The sequence below is a fragment of the Camelus ferus genome, chromosome 2 (assembly GCF_009834535.1).
Source record: "Camelus ferus isolate YT-003-E chromosome 2, BCGSAC_Cfer_1.0, whole genome shotgun sequence".
Classification (NCBI taxonomy): domain Eukaryota; kingdom Metazoa; phylum Chordata; class Mammalia; order Artiodactyla; family Camelidae; genus Camelus; species Camelus ferus.
Window position 1 is genome coordinate 94,442,887 of NC_045697.1, and position 27,737 is coordinate 94,470,623.

A 27,737-nucleotide genomic window follows, 5' to 3' on the forward strand; every position below is an offset into this window, starting at 1 on the left:
GACAGGAAGAGAATGAGGACTTATCAAGTCTCTTTATCATTCATTGAGTTATTTTTAGTTGAGCATCTGTTTGTACCCGACCATCTCCTAGATGCAGGAAATTATTGGGTAATGAGAGAAGTATAGAGGGGATCGTGTTACAGAGATGGAGTCTGAAAAGGGCTCCAAGTCTGATTTGGAGCAGGGATGGAGCAGGGCACAAGAGAAGACATCCTAAGGGGTGAGACAGCCAAAATGAGTCTTAAAAAGGATGATAGAGATTCTTTAAGTAAAGAAGAAAAAGGAAAGGAGGCTGATGTAAGGAAATATGAAACACTTGAAAACTCTGAATATTTTCATTTAAATGGACCATATTGGAAAAGGAAAAAGAAAATTAGTGGGTTGTCAGACTCAGGTGTGTCGCAAGTCTAGACTGCTCCTCTTGAATACTGGACTGCCTGTGCATTTTGCTTAAAATAGTGGCTAGGGTTGGTTGTTGATTGTATATGTGCTTATGAAATAGTTCATGACAAGCAGTCAATGACACAATAGCTATTTTTTTCTTAATTGCATCTGTCTCTCTCTTGAGAATAATGTAATGATTATGTTAACATATGGAAATTATCTTAAAGTATATCTCTGAAGAAATTCCATCCATACATTTTTAAATGCTTTCTCTTGTGACATTCTAATGAGGAAAATATAGACATTTAAAACAAATATCCAGTAGAAGCCTGTCAATATTACAAATGAACACTAAAAAAGAAAAGTGCGTAGTGATCGAACAAAACAGGTTTTTAGTTTTGAATGTTACACTGCTCTTAGTAAAACAGCAGTGAAATCCTAGGAAGTAATTACAATTTCCACGTAAACTTACTGCCATAAGTGAGCCCAGACCCCTGCTTAATCCTTTGACGATAAAGACACCACTCCTACATATAAATACCCCATGTCTACCTGCAGGTGACAATGACATTTTATGAACTAGTGCTAACATATCAACCTTAAGGAAAATCTATTTAGTTCAATAAAATCTGCATCTTACTTTTTTTTTTTTTGGTTAACTAATTTTTATAGCAGTTTGATCACCTTTAAGATTAAACAGCACTTAAAAACTAAACAATCACTCTTGTTGAGATGTTTTTGTCATACATGTATCAAGTAATATACTTTCATGGTGTATTCTTGAAAGCAGGTATAGGAAGTGGGTTCTTGTCTGTTTGTCTAACAACAACGTATAAGTTCTAAAAATATTCACTTGGACCATAAAGCTTTTGACATTAAAAAAATTTTTAAAAATAAGGCTTTTGAGCCTTTTTTCTAGAAATGTCACGTGATAGAATTTATGTGAGAGTGTACAGTCACAACAAAAGGCTATTAGGAAGAATGAGAAAAGATAGTGAAGAGTGAAGGACAGGTCAAGAAGGCTGCTGAGGCAACTGAAGTATCAGGTAGAGAGGCAACACCTGAAGCCAACACAGCAAGTCTTCCAGGCCAGCAGGTCCCAAACCCAGAATCCTGATCTTCTCAATTTAACAGAGATTGCTTTCCTTTTCATCTAGAATCCTAATCTTCATTGTTGGCGTGCAAAAAAACTTGTGCTGCATTATTTAAAAAAATATGCTACAAACTCTAACATCATTTCTAATTGTCCACGATCAGATGTCTGCGCTGCGTGTACACCAGAATTGTACGTATGACAAAGAACACATTTAAAACTTCACTTTGCGTAGCTGTAAAGTGGCAGCATGTTTGTGAAGAAGACGGTACTGGCTATCACTCAGAAAGAACTGACTATGGGTTAAGCAGTGTTCTAAGTTCATTACATACATTACTTCACTGGATCACCACCGTAACTCCAGACACAGATATTTATTACCACCTCTGTTTTCAGATGAAGGACTGAAGACCTCAGAGGTGGAGATGCTGGCCCAAAGTCACACAGCTGAAAAATAGAGCTAATGAACATATAACGAGGGGAACAGGTCCTGGCACATAGTAGGTTCAATGCAATCACTGGCTCTCATCTCCCAGGAAGACATACAGAGGGTTTCTGTCTCGTAAAACAGGTGGTCTTGCCCTGGACAGGGGTCCTGTATGGAGGCTACGCTGAGTCTGCAGCATTGACTAAATACAGATACTATTTTTTATATATATATTTTGTAGGATCACTATGCTTTGCTTTGCAGACATGAGTTCTGTCTAAATTGGCAGAATGACGTGAGCAATAAATTATCTAAAATTAAAAAATAGTTAAGAGAAATATACATTCAAATGCCAACAATTTTATTGTCCTTTTTGTGAAAAATTTGATATGTATTTTGAATTCTTGGTCTACAAGTCAGAGTAGGCACTATAGGGGAGAAGAAAATATTTTTCCTGTTTTCTCTTAGGTTTACTGATTGGGATCCTATAAATTAGGCTGGCAAAAGGTAGATTAATAGGAGAAAAACAAACAAAAGTTCATTAGTATGTTCATTTCATGTACCCATGGGAGTGTTCAGTGATGAGTAACTCAAAGCAGTGGTGAGAACTTGGGCTTTTACAGCATTTCAACAAAAGAACAATATATTTTGTATAAAAGTCAGAAGACAGAGGACAAGGACTTTCCAGAGGCAGCAAATTGCAGGAGGGTAAACATACTGGTAAAACTAATGAAAGATAAGTGCTAGTTAGTAAGGTTTCTTAAATAGATTTCTCTGTTGTCCTCTTTGAGCTGATAAATGTCCAGAGTTGTCTCCAGTGATTAACTTCTGTCCCAGTAAAGAAATAATTAACTATTAAAAAATTTTATCCCGATTTTAGGTAAAAAAGGGAAAGGCAAAGAGCTTTTCTTGTATCTATTTCTCAGTTGTCTTTAGCTCAAAATAATCAATATGCCAAAGTGACATATTTTGGAGTGACATATTCTGATATCATTCAGTATTTTCTGTTTTATTTTGGTAATAAATAAATTGTTAAGAAAATTGAGATCTTTATTTAAAGAGATATGGGAAATATCAGAAAACTGAATTTAAATCAAAGCCTTATGACTGTGTTTCACAGTAAGGTATACATGCTTACTCTGTAAGCTATTTGTGACATCACTAATATATGTTCCTTCATCTATCCTGTTCGATAGAGTATTTAAGGAAATTAGATTATTTTTCTGCACTATTCATTTATTTTAGCTTTCTCAAATGATTAATAGGCATTCCATCAATTAAGAAAAAAATTACTTCTATAAAAATGTTCAAAATATTTCCAGAATAAAGTGACTACAATGATTACTTATTCCAGGAATATATGCAGGCATACACCCTTATATATTCACAGTCTTAACTTCCTTTTCTACTGTCATTAACTTTCTACTTCTGATAATAATTTTGTTAGTAATTTTTTTTCATATGTAAGTTTTTAACATGAAGTAGAGCATGTCTTAGAACTTGAATTTCCCTGTGTTCTTTATTAGTAAGAGGAGATTGTTTTCACAATGAATGATAGGCAAATCTACAACATACAGCATTGTTTCTTTAGCTACCAAAAAAGTAATATTTTCAACCCTTTAAACATTTTTGAAAACTAATTTTACTGTCTTTCACTTTTAGAATACTCATAGCTAGCATTCAGAGCCTACTATGTGCTGGGTATGGTGGAAAATACATAATCAGTTTTATATAATTTATTTTAAATATCATAACAACTCTATGAGGAGGTAGGTTTATTTCTTAAAGTTGTTAATCTTTTTTCCCTATGATTTTGACTATTTTGTTTTATTTATCTTTGTAAATTACTCCATTCAAAGTTATTATAAAATATTGGCTATATTCCCTGTGCAACATATTCTTTTAGCTTATTTATTTCGTACATTGTAGTTTTTACCTCTTAGTTCCCTGCCCCTATCTTGTCCCTTCCCCTTCCGTCTCCCCACTGGTAACCACTAGTTCATTCTCTGTATCTATGAGTCTGCTTCTGTTTTGTTATATTCATTCCTTTGTTCTATTTTTTAGAGTCCACATATAAGTGATAACATACAGTATTTGTCTTTCCTTTTCTGACTTATTTCACTATTAAAGTTATTCGTCTTATTGAATGCATTTATTAATCAGATTGATTAATCAAGCTATTCAAATTAATGTATAGGTCTGTAATCTATTTCTTCCATGCCTGTGAAACTAAAATTCTCTTTCTTAATACACTAATGATGTCCTTAAGGCTTCCCTGTAAATTTATTAGCTTAAAAATAGCAAAGTCCCATTTTTATGTGGATATACTTGTAAATCAACCTGGAATTTATAGATTTATGGCACATGGCTGGCTGGAGAATGGGCTTAATCACCTAAGCACTTTTCCTGTCTGAGTGCTTACGGGAGTCAAAACAGAGAAGTTAAACAGCTTTAAAAGCTCTTTGTTGATCAATGTTCCCACACACATTACTCCACAAAACCAAAGGCACTATAATGTGGAAAAGGACAGGCATTTTTTGAGAGCAGAATTTGCTGCATCTCTTAGTCCTTGAAGAAAAAATGTTTCTCTGTTCTAGAGCTGTGGTATCATTTGAATCCATGATAAAGTTTGGTGCTGGGTAAGATCACACGGGTCTACTGTGAAAAATCAGCATTACACATTTGTACTAACACAATGGAATATACTGTTTTTTTTCTTGTGGTGTTCCCTAATAGAAAGAAATACAGCCAACTAGACACCTACATATGGATCAGAAGGTGTTCACTCAGCCCTGTCTATTCAAATATCATCTATGTTTATGTATGTTAATTTATTTGTATTCTCCACAAGAAGTAAAATGATCAGACACATGTGATTTATTTGGTGACTGTTTATCAACGAAGCCAAATTCATCCATTTATATCAGGACCCAGAGGGCTGAAGCTTATCTCTTTGCTACCATTTTATCCTCAGAATTTAATACAGATCTTTACTAAGTCCACATTCAACAAATGTATTGACTGAAACACTGCAAATTTACAAAATTATTTAAATTTGAAATTAGATAATTTAATAAAAGTCATGTTCTTTAGTATTTCTCTTTCAAAACTATTTTAAAAAGCAAAAAAAGGTTAATATCATATGCATTAGTTATTAGATCTAGGATAGAAAGATCCCACCATATAAGGGCTTTTAAGAAATACAGAAAAATATATACTGATATGAGAATTTGACTATGAATATTAACTGTATTAAATATATTAAATACAGAAAAATATTTCTTAAAGTATCAACTGACTCTATCTTTAAGCTTAATATCAAGTATGTTAAAAATGGTAAAAGTTTAGTAATCTGATTAAGAAGACATTACAACTGAAACTGTTTCATAGAATAAATGAAATACACTGTTTTTTTTAAGGAAAATATTAACACTTGCAAAAGTTTAATAATTAGGCAATGAATATTTATTAGAATTACTGATTAAGAAGAAGAGCATAATTCAAGATTTTCCATTTTAAATGTCACAATTTGTTTCTTGCATTTTTTTTCCCTCTTAAATTCTATGTATTTTGTTTCAAATCTGTGAACTTTAGAGACCACCTCTCTTTTGTTAGAATAACATCTTCTAATATTTACTTGTAACTATTTCTCTTCTTATGTATAAACTTTAGATGTTAAATTCAAATTTTATTTAAAATTCACCCACGGCCTCCGTGGAGGAACAGAATATCTATCTAGACTCATTTAAGTGAAAGAAGTTCTACTTGTATCTTGTCTCTTTGCTGACATCCCCTATTCATTACAGAATCGCTGACACTGGCCACATTCCAATATGTGAATGGCTGGAAGAAATTTTCCTTTCCTAAATTGTTTTTTGTCTTTCTTCCCTATGTGCCCAGCAAATGGAGTGTCATGGACCAATTTATAGTAGTTATGTTCTGTCCGGCGAGGACACAATTTGTTGACATTCTCCATTTTTTCCCCATATGAACATGAATCTCTTCTAGATACAGCAAAGACATTGATTTTTCATGTTACCTCTACTAGTCCAGCTCTATTCTGGGCAACAGTTTCCTAACGGACAGATCCTTTCCGATGTGGTGAGAAATGTCACCTCTCTGCCACATCCAGTCACCTTATGTACATTAAGAAACGCTTCAAAAAGTCAAGGACATGTTTTCTGTAATAGAAACTCCCCCCAAAACTGTGACTCAGTGAAATAAAAAAGTAAAATAAAAAATATAAATAGTTGTTATAATGAGTACAGGAAATGGTATGCTAATGAAGCTAAAGGTCTTTCCAACAGAACTTTCAAAGCCTGTGATACACTAATATAAACCTGTCCATCCTAGCATAAGATAGAGGATCAAACTGATTTGAGATCGGATTTATTTTTTTCCCCAAACTTTTTCAGTACAAATATTCCTTGAACACAAGGAATTACGCCATACCCTGGCTTGATGTCCAGTATCTATTTTAACACACTTCTAGCTAAGAGCCTTTCTCCTATCTATTCTGATTTTTTTTTCTTTTTTTTTAGGTGAAGGATAGAAAAATATACCACCCCAAAATATGCTGCTTTGGAGCTGTAGGCACTTGAAAAACAACAAAAGCAGAGAGAAGCTTTCTCTTGTTAAAGTGATTAAACGCGGAGACCGTTAGGCTGAGGGCTCTAAAGACCTGGCAGCCTGGAGGAGCAAACAGGAACCTCAGCCAGAGTGAATTCCTATAAATGCCTCAAGATTAAGAAATCATACCTAAAAACAAGCAATCACAAACAGACAGCTAGTCTTCCCCAAATAAGGCAATCACCTAAGCTATAGCCAGTCGAATTACCTTTACGTGCTTTTGCTTCCCATCTGCTCTGCAAAAGTCTTTCCTGGGCGCCTAGTCACTTCCAGTTTGGTGTTGCCCTACTGGAATCAGATCTCTGCTAAAATAAACTCTTGAAAATTTAAGTGTGCCTCAGTTTGCTGTTTAATACTCTGAGCTCCCTTTAATTTGCCTAAAGACAGTCAGAGCCTCCAAAAGGAATTCAGTTGTCAAAAACCTCCCCTCCAGCAGTTCCATCCACCAGGGAAGACTGACTCATCACAAGAGAGGGGGCTGGAATTGGGCCCACATCCAGACAGACTGTCACAATCACACCTCCCGTCACGCTCCTAAGGGTCCATTTTGTCCTTCCTAAAAATCATTTTCTCTCTCCTAAGAGGACCACATGCCCCTTCCCCTTTCCTTGTGAAGATGGTATTTGATCAAGAATTCCAAGCCACCTCAAGGAGTTACTCATTTTCCCCTGAGTATCTCCCATGTACCTATAAGGTATTCAGGTTAATAATCTTCTGTTTGTTTTTCTCTTGTTAATTTATCTTACAGGCCTCTCAGTTGAGAACTCAGAAAGGTAGCGAGGGAAATCATTCTTTCTTTCCTGCGTAGGCTTTACAAAATGGTTTATAATGAGACTCACATATCACAGCACATGAATTTTATTTTTTCTGATTCTTTTTGTTGTACGTTGCTCAGTGACTCTGCCTCATCACCCCCACTTAATGAAGGCAGTTTTTACATGTCAGCCTGTCTAGACTGTCTGGCATTCTTGTAGACGGTCATTGATCCTCTTTTCAGCTGTGACTCATGAACCCTGGCTATGATGTCTGAGACTTCCATTCTCTACTGACGTATCATCAACTGTTTTCTTTCAAGTTTTATCATAGGGAATCATTTACATATCTTAAAAAACTCATCTTTGTCCCACTTAATACAAACTATTTTATCAACAGAATCATTAAATGTGGTATTTTTGGCTTAAGAAAAAAATCAAAATATTCATTTATATGTGTTTGAGTATGATAGAAATTTAAGTGAATTTTTCTCCAGCCATCTGAACTTTTATATGGTTTCAAATTTTGAAATGAACTAGTTTAAATTTCAATGTAACTTTTATGTCATGGCTTTATCTGATATTATATTTTGGCCACAAAGGATTTTGAAATCATTTTCACAACATTTTTAGTGGTTCAACTGTTTCATTCCTAAAATTATTTATTTTCCTTATGGTGCCTAATAACATTTTATTATGTTCTTTTGTGCCATTTTATGACATATTCTGAAACATAATCATTTTGTTGTCACTCACTTTGTTGATGTCAATATTGAACAATAATAAAAATGTAATGACCTGTTTTAATAAGCCTATTATAAGCATTCAGGTATCATGATCTCTATTATGATCTGATATTCATAAGTGGGACTAGACAGTTTATGAAGAGTAAATAACTGAGTAGTACTATGTTTGTAACCTCAGAGATAAAATAAATGGTTGTGCATGAGAAATAAGAAAGTGAACACACAACACACTGGTGGTCGCTGCTGCTTTTTAGCTTCTGAGAAATGATTGCAAGTCCATTAGGTTCTATAAAGCACTGAATTTCATGAGCAGTTAGTGCTAATGGCTTTGTACTATAAGACATCCCTGGGTGTTTGCAGTAATGGCAATAAAGTTTAGGTGATATCAAGGCTACACTTGATAAATCTGACTGACGTCTGTGAAGAATACAGTGAAGAGTAATTGTAAGGTAATTACGGATAATTTTACATAAGAAGTTATAGCAAGAACAAATTTATGGATTGAACCACAAAATGCATTTAGAATGAGAATGCAAATGTCAACTATTAACGATTACTATGTAACTCTGAAGGAGGTGGTGAGAAGGATCTGAATGACACAGGTCATGAGGCGTATGCATACGCACGACAGCAAAATCATGCTAAACAAGTTCTTGAAATGACAAGTGCATCATTTTAAAATACATGATGTATTATCAGTAAGCATTCCTACTTCTAGGAAATTAGTTAGAACCCAGAAAGTAACCTTGTTCCGCTCCTGCATCTTTCTTTTAGATAGAAAATGACAGTAAGGGTATGTATGGTGGAACCAAATGAAGTTTTACTTTCAATTAAAGTGTTAGGATATGAAATAGTATATCATCCTTTCAGCAGAGAAGGAAATGTTAAACAGCTACCTCATGTCCAGGGTATTGAGTGCCTTTTAGGTCTCCTGTCTCTTCAGTACAACCTCTTTTTATGGTACTGATGTAAATACAGTACTTTACTGTAAATATTTTACTTTTATTAAAGTATAATGTCCTTTGCCTTAATACTTTTTTGAACTAAACATCTATTTGTTCAGGTAATAGCATAGCCAACCCAGCTCTATTCTGGTTACTACTTGTCTTTTTCCATCCTTTTACTTTAAATCTCTTTTTAACTATGTAAGATTATTTGTGGTTATTGTAATATACTATTCATTTTTTTCAGTTTTTTTCCACATACTAGATGCATTGTGTTTTAAGTCACCATAATTTCTAATTCAGAAGACTGGGCATTAAGAATTTTTCATTTCTTAATATAGAAATACTTACATTTTTACTTTAGTCAAAAATTCAAGGCATTCCAACTATAAAATACATTATGCAAAAATATTTTACTTAAATTGAAGTTAGCTATATATGAATTATGAAACTCTACTTTTAGAACTAATTCATATAAGAGATTGAGACTAACAGTATTCTAACAGGCTAAAAGCCCTGAAAATTGTTATTTGTCAGCATATGATTTCTTTCTGTGCTTAAATTTTACATCTTGAAAATGATTATTAAAGGCATTATCTTAATATTTCAGGATAAAATATTGTAGTTAACTAGTTTCACAAACTTTTGTGTTAGGGTTGAATTTTAATACATTGGTCTTTTAGGAAATAAAAATGAAGACCATTTTCCTTTCTCTTAAGTGACTTTTGGTTTGGTCTTACTTGTCATCGCTAACAACTCTTCTGAAAGCTAGTCTTACTCATTTTTCTTTTCACCAGTGGCTGATTTACATCCATTATTGACACTGAGTTACTGAGAAACATGAAACAAACAAAAAAAGGAAAAAAAAAGTATGATTCAGGTAATTATAGTGATGATACCCTTTGTACTAAACATTTTAAAGTTATGTGGGAAATACTAAAATACTATTACACCACAACGATGCATGTTCATTTTCTCCTTAACATCCTTCTTCCTTTTTAATCACACCAAGTACATTATAGGAAATCTTCCTAAATTTACTTACAGTGAAGAACAACCATAGGTCATGGGACTAGAGCTCTCTTTCTGAAGGCTGCTAAAAAGGTCTTTCTTTAATGGCAAACAGCTTTTACTAACTTCCTGGGATTCCAGAAATGCTAATCAGCAATTCTAGTCTGCAGCACATTTATTACACCCTGACATGCTGAAGACAGCCAGTTACAAATAGAACTGCCTCTTGAAAAATGCTGCTCCAGTGTTTTATAATAAAGTGAACCAATTAGATGCATTCATTAGGACAAACTGCTTGTCTTTTCTCATATTAGAGCTTTTAAAACAGCACAATGTATTTCATCGTTCACCCTGCTCTGTATTATTATTAATTGAACATAGCACATTACAAAGTTTTAATCCAATAACTGTAAATACATAATGAATAATATTTCCTTGGAGACTGTCAGGCCTGCAAGAGCCCACTTGGTTTCATACTCTAAGATAAATAATACGGAAATCTTTTTTCTTTTCCAAAAGGGTTTCCAGATATTTCGAGGGACACCATTGCAATGAATAACAATGCTGATTTATAATTTAAAGTTGTCCTTTCATTAAAAAACATTAGAGTCCTCTCCTAAAATATATTTAATTATATTTATAATAAAATATTATAATATAAAATATATATTTTATATTAAAATAAAATATATTTTATTAGGAATAAATATTCATAACCTTACATATAATACTCTTAATTTTATTTATCATTTTATCTACTTTACTTCCACATAGAAGGTAATATTTTTAAAAAAACGTTTTGAGGGCTAGTATTCCAAAAGGGAAAATGGAATCAAATGTTCAGTGTGGACGAGAATCCCTGTCAGCGTGGGGAGGGAACAGGATTATCATATAACGCTGCGAACAGAGCACAGCAAGACTGATGGGGCTGCCGCCTCTGCTGGCAGGAGCATGATACCTGTGTCCTCCTTATACATAAACACGTGCACTAGCGGGCAGTGCTCACTCCTAGCTACAGTGAACACACTTTGCATGAGGCCCCCGACCTGTGTTACAACCACTTAGCCATCATCTGTGCATGCACAAGCCTTAAAGATGACTCACTCTACTCTTGGCCTACTCACTCTACTCACAATTCATACAGTTTATGTTCTTATTCATTACTGGAAAAGGAGAACATGTAGCTCCCGTGAAGTTTTTGGGCTGACTTCACACTGGATGAAGAAAATGAAGAGAAAGCATGGTAATTAATAGAAAAAGAGTGATACTCTTACATGTTCTCCAGAACACACCATCTAAGTGTTCTGAGTGTGTCTGGTTTTTTAAAAATATTATAATTGGTTTTATTTCTCTCAAAAGTAACTTTCTTAGTTGCTGCCATTTGTTAATGCGGTACATTTAACAAGTCCCATTGGCTCCTTCTATTATTATAAAAGAATATATTTACAGCCACAGGTCTGCGCTAACATTCTAATTATAAACAATAGTAAGAAATATATTTGGCATAAAATTGTAAAAAAGTATATAAGTAATATCCAGGGTTGGTATTAAAGACATTTTATCATTATTGCCAATGGGATATAATGGATGCATCGAAACATGCGTGTGAGAGCCAAAAATAAACATTTGGTAGGCCACACTGGCTATTACTGGCTAGATAGCAACAAGCGCATATATAAAAGAAGTAGAAGTTTCATGAACCATACTTATACTTAATATTTGAAATATACCATTTTCTCCACTTTCTCCTATTTTAGTCTAATTTATTTCATGTTGAAATGTTGGGCACAAACCACTACATTAATTTCATGTTCTGCTGAGTCTAGATCTGCCATGTGGCAAACACTGCATTAGATAAAACAACCATAATTGTATAGCAGAGGGAGCTATTCAATATCTTGTAATAACCTACAATGAAAAAGAATGTGAAAAAAATATATTAAGTATGTATAACTGAATCACTATGCTATATACCAGAAACTAACAACATTGTAAATTAAATATACTTTGATAATACAACATAGCATAAAAAAAAACCCTTCTCTTTTCCAGGGACAAGTGTTCCTTTTGTTCTTCTATCACCAACCATGCACAAAACAGCTTCAAAATAGTCCACAAATATTTATTGGGTCCCACCTAAGTTGATAATTGTTTTCTTATTATTGTATGAAATTTAATGTGATATTCTAAATTCTATAGATCCAGAAACATTTCATTTTTAATGTCTATGCTGAAGTTTATAACATAGTGCTATGATGATTTTTAAAAGTTTATTGATTTACAAGATAAATATTTCTTCTTTATGCTGTCAAATGGAATTACATAAGCACATAATTATGATGAAACAATAATTGTGACTAATGAGCCATTATATATCTTTATATTTGAACATACTGGAGAGAAACATTGAAAGTAAAACAAAGACATAATTGCTGTCACTTGGAATAATGGTGCCCCAAACAGAGAGCCAAACAGCATCTCAATGTCCTCTTACTTTCCGATGTCTTTAGCTTTGCTATTAGTAATATAACACCCTCTAACTACCTCAGTTCAATTTTATGTTATTCTTACATGGTTTCTTGAGAGCATTTGTTACAATATTAATTAAACATGTTTTGTCATTATTCTTCATAATCATGTGTTTCTTACCACTGATGAGCAAAGATCCAAAGACTATATATGAAATGTTGAAAATGTAAAGTCACTAGAGGTGCTGTAGATAACTATTTTAGTCTTTCAAGGGATTTTCAGTGTATCTCAAAGTAATAAGGAAATCATTTTCACCTGATACTCAAGCAGAAGCCAGAGGATACCTCTGGGCCCCACTTGTCTAAGGAGAGCCTGGATCCTGAGCACACCTAGTTAAAAAGCAGTTACACACTCGGTGTAAAGAGAATCAGCCCCCATGGAGTTGGGGGAGGGGGAAGACAGTGAACGTAGTTCTGGACCAAGAAGGAAACACGTGGCAGAAGATAAGAGAGCAAGACATTTTGATACAGATCGGATTCCTTCCTTTTTCACAAGGACAAACGCAGAACATGAATATTTTCTATCAACAGCAAAGAAGGCTTTCATACTGGGAAGTGACGGCCCAGATCAGAGAAACAGGGAAATTCATCATCGCATGAACAGGCTATGGATAAATAAAGACAAGAAATATGAAATGATTAGAATGGAAACTATTCACTTAGTGGCACTGATGCTCTAATGAGGGAAAATTGGAAATTTGTATCATAAGAATTGTATATCATGAATAATTTGTCCTACACAAAGGTGCTTAACTTGACTGACACTAAACTGGAAATAATCCTCATGCCTTGGTTAAGGTTCAGTAATGTGCTGCAAATCCTGCTGACCTTTTCATACCGGGAGGCCTCCTCAGTTAAAGCCTCCCTTCACCCCTGCGGGAAGACGGGTCTCCAGAGCTCCCTATGCTGTCTCACTGCCACAATTTCATTTCAGAGTCTGATACCCAGAGGAAGCAGTCTAAGTAAAAGGCACTGCTGTCTGCAGAATTTTCACTTTTATATGAAAGAGTCACATAGGATAAGAGCAAATAAAACGTGTATGTGTGTATGTGTGTGTGTGTGTGTGTGTGTGTGTGTGTGTGTATACATATATATATATATATATATGTAAATCATTTAAACCATGACACAGCTGCCTCAGTGACTGACATACTTCAAGGGCAGTTGGTTTGAAAGGGCCTTTTATTATTTATAATTTTGAAAATATACCTCTTTCAAGTTTGCTTCTTTCTGCATTTGGTATGGGTTAAGTGCAACACTCGGAAAATACAAAGCAAGGATATCGGTGACAAGAGAAATAGCTTTAGTATTTGTTAAAAATCCCTTCTCTCCATCTCAAACCCCGGGTTTTAGTGAAAATCCTCAGGATTGTTTGTCTTGTTTATTCATAATAATAGCCTTGAATATAAAGTCTGTCTCTCCAAATAATCTTCTTCACCATTATCATTTCTCTAAAATACAAACTAAAACTCAAGATGGATCATGGTTTCACTCACCCGTTTACTATGTATACACTGCTTCGTGATTCCCTGTAGGTTGAAGTTACACCAGGGTCTTGATGAATTGTCTCAGCTATTGTAGCATCTACTCTATAAGAATGGCCACATCCTGCTCCTTGGCCACCCTTAATTGCAGTGTTTCCCAAATCTCCCATATGCAGTCACGCCTATGTGCCTTTGCACATGTCTGTGATTTTCCTTAAGTCCATTCTCCTCATTTTCTTCTTAAGAAAGTGCTTCCCCTCCTTCAATCCCATTTCCATGTGAAACTGTCACTTATTACTGTAGAATAATAATCCATAACATTTGTTTTCATGCTTTAGAGTATTCAAAAAGTGTTTAATTCATTTTTATATTCCTGTGCATACCGAAACAGTCAATAAAGTTCGGTTAGTTCTAACTTATGGAGTGACTAAATTCTTATTTCCTGCTCTCCTGGAAGCCTTCAACATTTTTTTGTTGTTGTTGTTCAGAAATAAAAGATATATGAATGACAGTAATCAATATTTATCCCAAACATTCAAGCAAATCAATAAACAAAAAAACAGAGGCCTCTGAATTGTCGACACAGTAAGGACAACATTAGTTTTCACTGCGTTATTTGCAAGTTTCTTTCTTACCTCTCTTACTTTGAAAATGCATGCAGCTCCAGATATTTATTTCAAAGTCTTCTTGAAATAATGGATAGCTTTGCATTTGCAAACACATTAATTTGTTTATCTCATCAGCAACTTAGCAGCTGTTTGAAGTTGATGCCGTCAGTATCCACTATATCAAATTTGAGTTGATTTTTTTAATTGACCACTTACCCAATTGCAAGATAACCTCAGGTCTTAAAATTTTACTCAGATTCATTAAAGTTATTTAGTGCATAAAAAAGGCATATTGCTCCCCATACTCTGTCAAATCCTTTCAATACTCATACCAATCAATTTGTTAGTTCAGCACCTTTTCAATGGGTACTTGTGAGACTAGTCTCTTAACAACAGGAGAATAATGATAAACTACCTAGAGTGTACTGTTGAAAGAATAATCGACACCAAAAGAAAGTTATGCTTCTCCTCCACAAGCATATTTTTTACATAAACATGTTAAATTCATATGTTACAAAATAGATTTATAAAGCATATTTTTTCATATATGGCAACATTTGTACATGGAAATTTTTATAAGCTGACACATTTACCTTTTGCTGGAAGCTTACATTCTCACTTGTTTTACTTTTTGTTAACCTTTTCCTTGACAATTTTTCTGCATCCTACAATATTAAAAATAGTAACTAAATAAAATTTTGTATTGTAAAATTGTATCTACAGTAGCACATGTATTATAAAAATCAAATTAGAATATATGTAATATTTTTAGATTACATATACAAATAATTCTACACAGAGGAAAATGCCTTAAGCATTTAACTTTTGTTTAATGGTAAAAGTACTTATTCATGTGGCAGTGTCCATCTTTATAAATGGCCTGGTAATTTGTCTTTTTTTTTTTCCTAATTTGATAATGAATTTCTCTTTAAGCTTAAAAATCATCCATTTAAGTCCAAATTCATCACAGTATACTTATATATCATTCTATAATACACATATGTATTATATATATCATACCAAGCCATACTTTCTCTCTTAGTTCTCTGGTGGATGTTTGTGACTTTCATTTATAGAGGAAATACATGAGGAGGAGCAGGATTGGACTAGCTTTAAAAATTATTAACTATTTCTATTTTATAAATATAGATCTTAACCTGCCTATGGTATACATAAATGGATAATTCTCCAGAGAAACTTCATATACATGTCAGCATCTTTGTAGCTCAGGAATTTTGTTTTTTTCCTTTTTTTGCTTGTTTGTGTGTGTGTGTGTGTGTGTGTGTGTGTGTGTGTTTTGGTTTTGGTGATAGATTAGAGCATGTTTAAAAGCTTATGAGAATAAGTCACTAGAGAGCCTGAGACTGAAGACACAAGGAAGACAAGACATAATTGATAAGTGAGGTCTTGAGCAGGGAGCAAAGACAGATATCAGAACCTGGTTAGAAAGAATCAACCTGAGAAGCAAGAGAATAATTACTCTCCACTGCACTAAAGAAAAGAGGAATGAATGTACTGGTGCAAGTAGGCTTCTTGGTTCAGAGGTACAAGTTGACGGAATTCCTACGTTATTGCTTATAATTCCTTTTTTGAGTAGAAAATTAAATTATTTTCTTAAAGTGGAGTTTTAGGTGAATATAGATGATGTTTTGAAATTAATTATAATGAAGAGAGGGAGAGAGTAAGGAAAGAAGGGAGAAAGAAAGAGAAAGGGAGGGAGGGAGGGAGGGAAGAAGGACGAGAAGGAAGAAGAAAGGAAGAAAGAGAAAAAAAAAAGGAAGGATAAGAAAAGCAAAGATGAACCTGGTGCAACCTGGCGCACTGCTGAGGGTCTCTCGGTACTAGTGATTCTAAGTTTAAGTGGAGCCAATGTGCAGTCAAGTGTCTTCTACCAAAGTCGACCTGACTTCCACAAATGAGTTTTTTCATTCAAGGTTGGTATTTTTCTAGACAAATGTGTTGTGTGGACAATGTGACAATGTAACTGGATCACCTCAAATTTGAAGTGATAGCCCTTGAACTAGATGCAGATAATGGAAAAACATGGAGCACAGAGACACTGAGAAAATAAAGTGGAAGAGTCAAGAGAGCAGACATGTCAGAGTAGTCAAAGAGATGTCAAATTTGTTTTATAAAAATTATATGATGACCTGTAAACTCCTGAATCCAGGATGCTACAGCAAGTGTGTTTTCTGATTTATACAGATCAGCTATATAAAACTCACATGCCAAGTCTGAAGCATTAAGATACATTTTCCTACTCTGTTAGAGCAATATAATTGATACATGTCTAGCTTTATGGTTGTAAGAAGTAGGAGCAAGTAACAGTCACTTATACAGCTCCTCCTGATGAGAAGCGACAGTAAGTATTTAGGCACATACGTACATTTATAACTTATACTACATTTATATATATACATTTATAACTACATACATTTAACTCATTGAATATTTTATTATGTTTAACTTTTACTTCAATTGAACGGCTTTAGTTTCAGTTTTAAGGCATCGACACATCATAGCTCCACTGTAATTTTATTAACAAAATATACAATAGCATTAAAACCTTGTTTCAACTATCCATCTGGAGGAAGACATGGTAATAGTGTCACTGTGTACATTCAGTGATAGCACTTGTTTCCTGTGTGGGTGTGTGTTTGTGTGTATTTAAAGTTTCTTCTCAATTATTTCTTATAGGCTGTTGTGAAGACATTAGGAAAGAATTTCGAAGTTGGTTTTTGGAACTTTTGCAAAATATTGTTGCCTAAAGTAATTTTTACTTCATCTATCTCCGTTAAAACCCACAAAAAGTGGGGGAAAAACAATATCTAAAAGAAAAATGTTGCATGGAACAAAGAAACAACTAAAGAAACTAAGCTATAGAGAGCATTCTTGTCAAATACTATGGTAGTTGCATTAATATAGAGAAAGATATGTCAAAACACACACACACAAAAAAAATGATATGAACAAAAAAAATAAGGTAACTTAGAACAAAATGCAAATTTCTAGAAATCATTATTAGTCATGAAAATCCCATCTAAAATTCCATTGATGAGAAGAGTATGTTAGAATCGTGATCAAATCATGAAAGGAGACATTTCTCTATAGAGAAGAGTGAATGTTGCGAAGGTAGACACTATACTTCAATGAAATTACTATTTTCAATTTAACAACCTAATCGGATAACTTTAAAAATGAAAGGCAAGCAGAGACATCTAGGAAACACAAAGTGACTTTGTGATTTTAATGGCTTTACTTTCTGTAGCACAAATCTTTGAAACACCAACTTTTGAAGGCACTATTACTAAGAAAACAACAGATTTCATAGGAGAGTATTTTAAAACAGCAAACATGAACCTTATGTGGATACTTCTCAAGTCTCTACCTCTCTGCTTTTTATCTCTCCTCAAGAATACATTTCAGTAAATTGCTGACTACATTTAAAAATAAGTAATAGTCTCCAAGATACAATTACATACAATTTTTAAAAGGTGAAGAATTTATAGCAGAGTAAGATTATTCAAAGACATAGTTCAACTAGTAAAATTTTGAATGGCATGGTATTACTAAGCAAAACAACATAAAAAATAATATAACAGCTCAATGATGGGAAAATTTTTAAAAAAATTTTTTAAAACAAGTTGATAGAACTTAAAAAATAGAAGAATAAAAAGAGTGTAGAAACTAATATAACATTAAAAGCCAAAAACATACAACTGAGAACATTTGAAATTCCTATTGAAACCATACCAAATGTTGGGGAAAGATAAAAAAATATAAATATAAATAAAAATTAAGTGGCAGAATTATAAGGGAAACAGAGAAGTTCCCTTGTGCACAAAAACATTGGTCCTAAATAGGAGAACAGAAAATAATGCATAAGAAAAAAAATTAGAGAAAAAAATCTTTTAAAATATATGAATATTACAAAGATCTGTATTTTACCTCAGTTAATATGGGAAAAACAATATTAAAATAAACTCATTAAGTACTCAACTTTAATATAGAATAATTTAAGCAAATAGGTAGTAAAAAATCAGATTACTTACAAAGGGGAACAGAAGTGTTATCAGCCTGATCTGTTTCTCCATAGTAAGAGTAAATAGTACCAGAATTCAGAAAAGCAACATGTATACTGTTATGAAGGAAATAAGTAAGGCCTCATGACTTACAACTTAATCTAAATTTTGCTTCAATATAGGGTATGTAGAATCAAAGGAATTCAATTTATAAATATTTATTTAGGGTTTTTGCATGTAGTCATAATTTAAATTGTTCCCAAATTGTCTTAATTTTGAGAAATACTTTTGAAAAATAAAGCCTATACTATGACAATGTAAAAAGAAATAACACATTGGGTAGTTTTTTTTCTCAGTATTTAGAAATATGCAGAATTTGACACAACATTGTAAAATGATTATAAATCAATAAAAAATGTTAAAAAAAAGAAATATGCATATACTCTAAGTCACAAGAATTCCATCTCTAGGTATAAATCACAGAGAAACCCTTGTGAAAGTGAATAATTATACCTGTCCAAGAATATTTATTACAAAATTTCTGAAAGAGAATATTCAAATGCCTAAATGATCAATCATGTTAAAATTATAAAACAAGACTATCAATATCAACATATATAAATTTCCAAAGCATATGAATGGAAAAAAAGTTGTACCATATTAACACCATAACAAAAATATAAATATTTTAAAAACTGTTAACAAATTAAAAGCCAAGTTAACAAGTAAATGAGATAATCTAACAGTTCACAGAAGATAGCAAGTTGCATTATTTTGCATAATCACATAATTTTGCATAATATAGTACTTTAAGATATTATTTAAATCTTATTCTATCATGAAAAATACATATATTACCATAAGTCCCTCCATATATATATTTACATATAATAAATATGTAAAGCACTCAGTGTATGATAGCTGCATTTTGCCATGATCAGTGGTGCCAGTGAAATAGTTGATACTTTAGAGACATAATTTTTTGTATGGGAAAATAAATTGTGTTGCTTCAAAATAAATCCAAATCTGTCTACAACAATTAAGATAACATATTAGGAAAAAAAGTGTAGAAACTGAATATATCATCATCTTTAAAAGAAGTTATCAAAGGAACTTCTACAAGGAACAACTACAGACATTAATTCAAAATGTTTTTTTAATCGTACTTGGCATTTAACATTGATATAATAATACTCATATACAAAAGCTAGTGTTTCCTAAATTTTACTAGTCATTTAGTAAATTTTAAGAGTAATGTAATTTCTTTTAGGTAAGAAATTGTGTCTATACTTACTTTTTCAATTGCATGATTTGTCCTAACTGTGTATTCGTTGTTAGCTAATTGGAATCAATATTGGGACCATTACTATTCACATATAACTACAACAAAATATTGACATGTTTAAATATTAAGTAGTTTTTAGAAAATAATTTTGAATAAAGAGGTGATACTTGGCCATTAAAATCTTATTTAATAGCATTTAAGACACTCATACTAATCAAACCTTGTCTTATATGACTTTCTCCTACGACATAAATAAAATATAGCTACATTTTTGGAAATTAAACTTTATTTTATATTCAAGGATAAAAAAGCTCAACAAAACCAAACAAAAATTATTAATTGTTGGTGTCCAGAAAAATGATTAATTCTTTTTATCTTACATGTGATCTAATTTGTTCAAATCTATGAACCTGTCCTACAACACAAATGCAATGCATATGCAAGCAAATATCAACTTAATTTTAAGAGATCTGACTGTGAATATATTAATTAAGTATTTTTATTAATAGATAAAAATTGTGCTAGGATAAGAACATACTAACATGTAGGCTGTGACAAAGTAGACAAATAACTGGCAAAAGTCAATCCTAAAATAAGATAATTGAAATTTAAGTGTAGCCTCAAATCATATGTTACTTTATTTCTCCATTTTAAAAAATTATCCAAATTTGTATTTATTTCTAAGCCTCACTAACAATGTCTATGATGAGAAAAACGAAAGTCTTGTCACTATTTCTACTCTAGTTTTCTCATGACTACTGGGAATTTTTTTTTTCATAAGACAACAGGTTGAGTTTTACATCTGAATCCACAAAAGATACCTAGCATTGAATTTTTTTCATAATAAATACTGGTTTGAAACAAAAAAAGCATCATTGTCAATGTGAAAATCTAGACTAGACATGATGACTAAATAAATAGTATACACACTATGGGATAAACATTTAAACACCATGGGAAACTGTACAGACTAAATAAAACTTTATAAACTATGGGAATTCAAACTTTCAGAAGCTCTGAAATACCAACTAAGAGGAATGGAGATAATGAATAATCCTGTCTGTACATGAAAATAGGCCACATTGACATAAAAGCAATATATTTGAAATGTACCATGATGGGCTGTCAAATAGGGCTTTTTGCTCAGACACACAGGATTTTCCTTCTCTCATCTTTTGTCTTCTCATCATCTATCAAACACAATCCTTTGTCTCATTTTCTACTTAAAGACTTCTCTGACAACATGAATTCCATTATTTTTCCACTTTCTCTGTTCATTATCTTATTTTTCAATTTTGGGGGTACATGTTTACATTTACATTAGTAAACATTTACTAAATTTCCTCAGAAGTAAATAATAATAAAGAGGGTCAAGGTATGTTAAGAGACTTGAAGCTACGACTACCAAGAATCTATGAAAAAATAGTTTAAAAATAAGTAGACTGTATTAGCTACCATAAGAGGAGGTCCTAAGGCAGAGTAGTTTCAGGAGTCTTTAATTCAAAGATATTATCAAGTATCCAAATGTGTCTGTTAATCTCTTCACTGTTGACCTATCAGGCTGGAACCTCTCGTGCCTTCCAGACAGCTGCAAGAATCCCAGGTGTCTTTAAGCCCTTTAAATTTTTTTTTTTTTAATAGTAAAACCTTTCCTCCCAGCACCTATAGGAAAATGGTTGGTTCGAGGTAATCAGTATTCACTTGTGGACATTTGGAAAACACTAACCACAATGACTCTGAGGTAAAAGCTAAATAAAATGCATTGACAAATAAATAAATTGTACTGCTGACTTTTATCCTTTGCTTTGCTTTCCATTCCAAAGTTGAAAGAAAAATGTCTAAGAAGAAGAAGTGGGTTTGACAAATAAACACTTATTTTAATTGCTGAAGTACATCAGACTAGTCTCCTTCAAGAAGACTGATTTGTTTGCAATGTGAGATTTAAAGCTCTCAAGCATCCTGATATCTAACATCAACATCAATAACTAAATAGCCATTCATTAATGGCATGTTGACTAATGCCCAGGGAAGCAGTCTAAAATTGTTAGCCTCTCATTTCTCAAAACAAGGTTTCTCAATTCTTCCTGACTTTTACTCTTAAACCCACTGGACATCAAAACTCTTACAAAGGTCTTGGGAACACCAGTTACTAACATTGCCCATGATTTTCTCAGGTCTCTATACACTGTTCACATCAAACTTTCATTTCTTGATGACTGTTGATCTCAGTTGATGATTAAACTTAAAAAATTCCATAAACAATTTGAATGACCAATAGATTTAATGTTTCTGATTGGTCATTCATACTTTTAATGGGTATTAAATATATAGGGTTCTATTTGGCGAAATTGGAAGGAGAGGTATCTATAAGAATGGTTCCATTCAGTGCTTACTGATTACTCTTTAGGAACTAGAGAAAGATTATTTGAGTCTGTGGTATATATTTGTTTTTTACTGAAGTATAGTCAATTATAATGTGTCAATTTCTGGTGTACAGCACAATGTCCTAGTCATACATATACATACATATATTCGTTTTCACATTCTTCCTCATTAAAGGCTATTACAAGAAATGTGGTTTTTTTTTTTTTTTTTTTTGCATATTGTTATATCAGCCCCAGATTCTTTAATTCTAGAATGTTTGATGAGGACAAAACACTCATGACAAAATTTAGGTAAACTTTGCCTTTGTTTCTGTTTTAAAAATTTGCTACATATAATTTTGCAGGAATTACAATTTAATGCAAAGAAAAGAATAGAGAATGAGACTAACAGCTTAATTTGCTTCTCAACATTGACACTGCGTATGGAAATGATGGTACCCATCTTCTAGAGAAGGAATTGAAGGTAACTGTCAAGGAGAATATGACAACATACATAGGTTCTATGCTCATAGTTAGATGTCTGTTTTACTCCTTAACATACCCTCACTAACAAGCTGCTCATTTTCATTCTTACTATTGGCTGACAGACAATGATGCATCTTTATAGAGACATTTTATATCCCATTTTCTTTTTGGCTTATGCTTTTGACAAACCGGAGAGTGTTAATCAAAGTGAGAAAACCCTATAATTTATCTTAATTGTAGAATTAATATTTAAACATTGCATGCTTTACTCCCAGGCACTTAAGATTTACTTCCTTATTTACAGGCTCAAGTGTAGTGAAATTCATTGATCGTGAGAGCCAGGAATACAATTTCACTCCCATCCTCCTTAACAGTTACCTTGAATCCTGAGTACTCCACCAAAACAGAAAATACAAGGAGTTGTAAATGACTTTCACCCTGATTCTTTTGTCCTTGTTATTCTATTAAAATCACATCTGTACCCAATGGGCCACATCAAAATAACATATTAACCCTTGATGTATATTTAGGGTATCATTTTGCATTTAATTACTTCATGTGATCCTTTGCTACCTCACTGAAGAATTGTGAACTCTGAGGTCAGGCCTCAGGTAATTTAAAAATTCTGGTATTTGCTTTAGGATCCTCTGTAATACAAAATAGGCTCTCATTTAATCTCATTAAACTTTCCTTTAGATGATTAAAATAGTTATCATAAGAAGAATTTTTTGATAATGTACCATGCCAATTGCCATTTAATAAAATCCAGGAGTTCATATGCAATTATCTTTGTGTTTAGAATAGACTGTCCCTTACAAGAGGAAGAAAATTCAAGTTCTTCAAGCTATTATAAGCTATTGTCTCCAATGGTACCCTTCAACCTACACCTATCTATTAAATATTTTAGGATAAACGATTAGAAGATGCTAAATATCAACATATTCTTGAAGAATTTCTAGCATTCAGTGTAATATTTTTTGTGAAAGTGTGATTGTAAAATTTAGATTAAATAATGAGCTCTGTCTGGCAGTTGAGACTGGACAATATATCTTTGAATGATTTATAAGTATTATTCATGCAAAGTGTTCTCCTCGGCAAACATTTGGTTGATTGGCCAAAACTAGCATTAACTTGAAAAAATTTTCAAATGAAATTAGACCGTCAATTCAGATACTGGTTGAATAGGTTTTGGGCCAAGCAATCATTCAGCCTGGAAATTTTACAGAATTAATTGGATCACTCTTCATTTTGTGTGAATTGCTCTGAACACAAAGATCAGACATTCACCACATTAGAATTTTAAAAAGGAAAAAGAAAGAAAAAAAAAAAAAAAAAAAAAGAACAGCTCCTGGCATTCAGAAAATGGCCTGGCACTCACATCTAGGCCAAGTTATTTCCCGTTACATATAAACAATCTCACAGAGCACCAGCCTCAGACAAGGTTATTCTGAGACCATGATAAAATGAGACAGAGAAGCCACTTCATAATTGTGCCTATGCACAGATCAAACCAAGATTATTGTAAAATCTCCAGAATACAAAGTACCGCCTTCACTGTCTGGGTAAAATAAATGAATATTTCTTAACTAATTACAGTGCAATTCACGTGTTAATCTCCACTTTCTGTGGGTAAATTTTACTGAGATGGGCAATCACAGAATTGCCTCCACTTTCTGACAGCATCTAATCCAGAGGAAACACTTGCCTCCTTCCACCTTCCCTCAAATTACTCAGCCAAAGCAACTAATCCTGTAATAGGTCCTTTCTAAACCTTCTTACAGAGACACCCCATGGTTCACCATGGTCTATGTTCTCCCTTGCTACAACAAGGGATAAATCCAGTTTGTTTAACTACAGATGTGTTTCTGCTGATCTTTGGCTTAAGTGTTATGTGAAAGTGACAATAATTAGGGTAATGTGGCAAAGAGACAACAGCCGTGGACATCAACTATCTAAGTGATGCTTGCTTTCTTGTTTTAAATTCTCTTATGCCTGAAAACAAACAAATGCACACATGCACAAAACCTTCTTTAACATTCCAGCCCACAGGAGAACAGCAGAAAATGATATAAATTTACCATGATTATGAGAAATAACACCTCGAGTCAGGAGTAATGAGAGGAAAGACGTGGGTAAATAGAGGTATTTTTGAGTTTGAAAAGGAAAATCAATCAGGGGTGTTTCCTTAGATTTTTTTCTTCCAACAACTTGGTGTGTGGGTGTGGTAGGCTGAAAAACAGCCCCTCAGTATGTCTGAGTTCTAATCCTTGGAATCTGTGAATGTGCTACATTATGCTTTACAAGGGATTTTGCAGATATAATTAAGGTTATGGACCTTAAAATAAGGAGATTATCCTGGCTTATCTTAGTGATCCAGTCTAATCACACGAGCCTTTAAAAGCAGAGTATTTTCTCTGGCTAGAAGCCAGGAGTGTAGCAGAAGGAGAAAGAGGAGGAATGGGAAGTAGAGAGAGACCTGACCTGCAGTCCCTGCACAGAAGTTGCGTGGAACACCTGAGAAGAAATGTGGCAGCCTCTAGGAGCAAAGACTGACTGCACTGGACCTGACAGCTGGCACCAAAATGGGGACCTCAGTCCTACAACCACCAGGTGGAACCCACAACTTGGGTGATCTTGGAAGTGGATCCAGAGCCTCAGGAAAGGAATGCAGCCTTACTGACTGACACCTTGATTTCAGTTTTATGAAAACTGAAGCAGAGGACACAGCTGTGTGAGAATCTATACCTGGATGCTGACCTGCAGAACTGTGAGATAATGCATGGGTGTTGCATCCTACGGCTAAATTTGTAGGAATTTGTTACCACAGCAATAGAAACTAAAAAACCCGTTTGAAACCCGTGGTTAACCAAAAGATTTTGCTCTGCCTCCTTTTGGGAATAATCCATTTACTAGAGAAAAATTGATTCTCTAGATCAGCATCTATTTTTGCTTCATAGGCCTCCTTCCTTTTCTCTGGAATCTGTAATTCAGATTTAAGAATTTTTTTTTAATACAGCATATTTCTATTCAGAGATGGGAGGTAAGAAAGTTATGAGTCCTGCTTTGAGAAAGGACTCGGCAACGGGAAAGTGTGGTCAAAGAACAGAGCAGGCAGGACATTCATCCAAGGATAAATGAATCTCAAGGATGAATGTCAACATAAATTTTATTACACTCAAGCATTTGGGCACAAGAGGGAAAAATCTCAGCATTGTTGTAATAAGTTGATGAAGAGATGAATGGAGCCTGAGGAAGCTAGCAGGCACTTGAACATGATGAAGGCAAAAAAGTGGGAATGAAATACTGAATCTCAGGATGTGTGGCTAGAAAGTCATCAAATCTTCAGAAGAGGAATTCATTCTAAAACCGGTAACAAGATGCATGTAATTATTTGTGAGTATTAACAAACATGCGTATATGTTTATACATGTGTTTTTAAATTAAAATGTATACAGAAACCTACATAATTTCCTGATAGAATAATTTTGATATTCTTAGCTAGTTCATATTATTTCTGAATTACCAAGACAGAAAAATATGTTCTATGTCTCTTACTGACACCTTGATTTCAGTTTTATGAAATTTGAAACTGGAGATACCTGAATCTTAAGAGAACTAAGGATGCAAAGCAAGCATCTGGAAAAGACAAGCATTGTGCCCTGTCAGCCATAGCCTCCTATTTGTCTGAGAATCTTACAACTACTTCAAAAACAGAAAATGTTTCTAATTTGACTGGCAGGATTTAGCTTCTATCTTTTTCCTAAAAATGGCTTTTGAATTTAGTTATGTTTTCTTGCATTCTATATATGACAAAATTTTTTTTAAATATTCTGTTTTTCATTAATTATATTCAAATTTGTTTGGTTTCTAATAAAATCTAGATCATAGTCCTCACCTTGAGTCTATCTCCAAATTATTTTGAATATGTCCTATAGTATATTGATTCATTTAGTGATTTCATTTAACTACAGGTATATGAAACACCTGACAAGAATGGTTTGATCAACAGTAGATTTGATTTTTCACTTACCATGTCTAAAAGTAGGTGACCCAGGATGGATACAATGACTCCATAATTTCTTTAATGTCCCTGTCACATACTATCATTCAGTTACAGTACTTTGAGTAGTTGCTCTCATAATTGTGAAATGTTCACAAAGACACCTCAGCATTGCCATCCTTTTTCCTATATGCTACCCAGGAAGATGAAGATGCAACAAACTAGATGTGGTAGAAAAGCAGGACCTTCCCAGGCAGCTCCAGAAACCATTTGCTTTGATCTAGTTGGCCAGAATTTTGTTACCTGGATAACTCTCGATGAAAGTTAGGGAAATGCAACTGATAATCTGAGCATATAGACACATTGAAGGACAAAAAAAAAGATAGAGATTTGATTGGTGAGGAAGAACTCAAAAATGGATTTGGGATTATATAAACCATGTATAATGAGACTTAATAACCTCTATTAAAGACATCATGTCCCCATCTTTAATATCTAATGCCACAATTGCACATTCTTTTATGCATAGATACCAATTCTAATGTCATAAAGGAGATATGCAAATACTTTTCTTCTTTGATGTTATCTAAGAAGTATAAACTTTTATTGGTTATAACCAGTTCCATATTCATCATCTACTTAAAAATATTTTTTAGAATGCAAACTAGATTCTGGCACTCAAGCTTCAGACACAAGGGAGTTAATGCCTGGTAAGTAAGTAAATTAATGTTGAGTAACTACTTAAAATATGAAATTCTATATTGTTTTAGAAAGGAGTTGTGTCTGCACAGCAGTAGGTACATAACACAGTCAAAGGGAAAAAGTGGAAATGCTCTGGGTGAAACCTGCAAAAACACCCTCCCCCCCCATCATCCCCTGACCCAGGGAGGAAATGTAGCTAATGTTAAAAATATAAGGTCAAAGAGCTTGGGGGTTTGGTATTTCTAGAAAACAATGCATTGGAAAGGGAAGGTA